A 3,371-nucleotide genomic window follows, 5' to 3' on the forward strand; every position below is an offset into this window, starting at 1 on the left:
GGCCTATGTGAAAAGTCGTTTTTGGTATATATGATTACTGCTATTTTAATTTATTTCATGATTACTTATGAAAATGTAGAATAGAATGGTAAAATATTAAATTAACATTGTTTGTTGTTAGTTACAAATACTATTGTGTTGTAAATGCTGTACATTATTTCCATTATTATGTTTGTTTTTAATACTGTTATTATGCAAACATCAATATTGCAATATTATACTGTTGCTCATTTTAGGATTCCTAGGTGTTAGGCCTCACCTTTTTCCCAAAGAGAGATATGACTTGTGTCCTCTGATTCTCTATTTAAACAATATTTATCCAACAGCTCCCTAGTTTACCATACTATACATCACAGGAGGCTGCCGAGGGGAGGATGGCTCATTATAATGACTGGAATGGTGCAAATGGAATGGCATCAAACACATGGTGCAACACAAGGTGCAACCAACCTGTGCTATACACCCACTACTCTGCTATATAATGAATGATAAGTTGATGATATAAGTCAACTTGGCTGATAAGAACTAGTTACAAATAAGCAAGATAGGCAAGCGTGGGTATGTTTTATTAAAAACAAATATTTATTGAACTTTTGAGCCCATCATGCTGATCATCCCCTTTTGGCATAGCTTTTGAATGAGCTGTAGTTTACTACGGTGTCTGTGACTTTCATGATGACACAGACTGCTGAGCAACAGAACCTACCCAGTTAAACAATGTAGTTAATCTGGTTCTGTTTCATCCTAATTAACATTCTTCCAGAAGAGACTAGTTCCTGGAAAGAATTTACCTCGTCAACCTCAGGTTGTTGTCGCAGAGATAGAGAATGCCTCGTATACTGTATGAATGCACTGACAACATGATTACAGACACAAGTGGGGATGGAAGTGAGAAATGCTGCCATCTTCTGGTGTAATCATTAGTCCAAACCTTAGCAAATAATTGCATTTTGCAACAAAAGCGAGAGTTTCTATTGGTCAAATTCAGGTAGGTCCCGTTGGCTCTGTTTGGTTCCTATTGAATAGAAAATAGTGAGTGATGAGATGAAAAGGTATTGTGGGTTGGATACATATAGGCCTAGCATTTAAAAAAAAAATCTGGCTTAGGAGAAGAAGAATGAAAAATAGTCCACATTTACAGGCTGGAATGGGCTCCCTACGGTGTGATTTCTAGAAAGTGCACCAATCCAAACTGCAGGGCTTGTGAGCTGGGTGAGAGTCGACCTCTGTGTGCAGCAGAACCCACTGTATACATTCCCACTTTTCAAACAGGGCTGAGGTGTGGGTGGTTTGCTCAGGGAGACCTATACGTGGGTGCTTTCCCTCTCCGAGCACTAAACTTACTTCTGACAGGCCACAGTAAACTACACACCAGTTCTTGCACAGAAAGAGGGTATAGAGAAAGGAGGGAAGCTTTAGACAGGGCTTAGTGGGGGTTTTGTATGAGAAGTTGTGTTTGAAAAACCATGAGTTATGGGTGGCCTTGCACATTTGCATAGTGCATATCATGGTTCACTGCTTCACTGTTTTACTTCAGGTGAGCTCAGAGGAATAACAACAAGCATGTGGTAAGTGTGTAGTGATGAGACAGTAGAACAAGGGTCGCAGAGGGAGATTTAAGAAGGATTCCCCAGTGAGTGAGGTTGTTTCCACCCAGCCACCTTCAGCTCATGGTCCTCTCTCATAGCATGTCCAAAACGGAAGAATAATGCAATGTCATTGTGGCTGTGAACAAATAACAATGAATTGCTTGAGGGATACTTACACTACACTTGGGCTCTGCAATGTCTGGATAACTATAGAGGAGATGAGACAGGTATAAAAATATGGTTTATTCAATGAGCAAAAACTGAATATTATCATGGGATTATTACTAGTAGGCTATGTGGACAGAGTAGATGACTCATTCCAGGTTGCAGTCAAGGTAAGGCCAATCAAATCAAATGTTATTGGTCACATACACATGGTTAGCAGATGTTACTGCGAGCGTAGCGAAATGCTTGTGCTTCTAGTTCCGACAGTGCAGTAATATCTAACAAGTAATCTAACAATTCCACAACAACTACCTAATACACACAAATCTAAGTAAAGGGAAGGAATAAGAATATATACATATAGATATATGGATGAGCGATGACCGAGTGGCATAGGCAAGATGCAATAGATGGTATAAAAATACAGTATATACAGTGGCAAGAAAAAGTATGTGAACCCTTTGGAATTATCTGGATTTCTGGATAAATTGGTCATACAATTAGATTTGATCTTCATCTAAGTTACAACAACAGACAAACACAGTCTCCTTAAACTAATAACACATAAATGATTGTATTTTTCTTGTCCATATTGAATACATCATTTAAACATTCACAGTGTAGGTTGGAAAAAGTATGTGAACCCCTAGGTTAATGACTTCTCCAAAAGCTAATTGGAGTCAGGAGTCAGCTAACCTGGAGTCCAATCAATGAGACGAGATTGGAGATGTTGGTTAGAGCTGCCCTGCCCTATAAAAACACTCACAAAATCTGAGTTTGCTATTCACAAGAAGCATTGCCTGATGTGAACCATGCCTTGAACAAAAGAGATCTCAGAAGACCCAAGATTAAGAATTGTTGACTTGCATAAAGCTGGAAAGGGTTACAAAAAAGTATCTCTAAAAGCCTTGATGTTCATCAGTCCACGGTAAGACAAATTGTCTACAAATGGAGAAAGTTCAGCACTGTTGCTACTCTTCCTAGGAGTGGCCGTCCTGCAAAGATGACTGCAAGAGCACAGCGCAGAATGCTCAATGAGGTTAAGAAGAATCTTAGTGTCAGCTAAAGACTATGCTAAAGAGCATCTGGATGTTCCACAGCACTACTGGCAAAATATTCTGTGGACAGATTAAACTAAAGTTGGGTTGTTTGGAAGGAACACACAACACTATGTGTGGAGAAAAAAAGGCACAGCACACCAACTTCAAAACCTCATCCCATGGTTTTGAGTTGCTTTGCTGCCTCAGGGCCTGGACAGCTTGCTAAAGGTTTGTGAGGGTTTTAGGTGACAAGGCGAATTTCTTCAGTCTTCTTCACCACACTATCTGTGTGGGTGGACCATTTTAGTTTGTCCGTGATGTGTACGCCGAGGAACTTAAAACTTTCCACCTTCTCCTTGTCACTGGTACATCCTGTTTGAGTCCTTTCCACCTTCACCTTGTCACTGGTACATCCTGTTTGAGTTTCTGCCTATAGGACGGGAGGAGCAAAATGGAGTCGTGGTCAGATTTGCCGCAAAGAGGGCGGGGGAGGGCCTTGTATGCATCGCGGAAGCAGTGATCGAGTGTATTGCCCGCACGAGTGCCACAATCAATATGCTGCTAGAATTTAGTAGTC

This window comes from Salmo trutta, chromosome 18 (assembly GCF_901001165.1).
Source record: "Salmo trutta chromosome 18, fSalTru1.1, whole genome shotgun sequence".
Taxonomy (NCBI): domain Eukaryota; kingdom Metazoa; phylum Chordata; class Actinopteri; order Salmoniformes; family Salmonidae; genus Salmo; species Salmo trutta.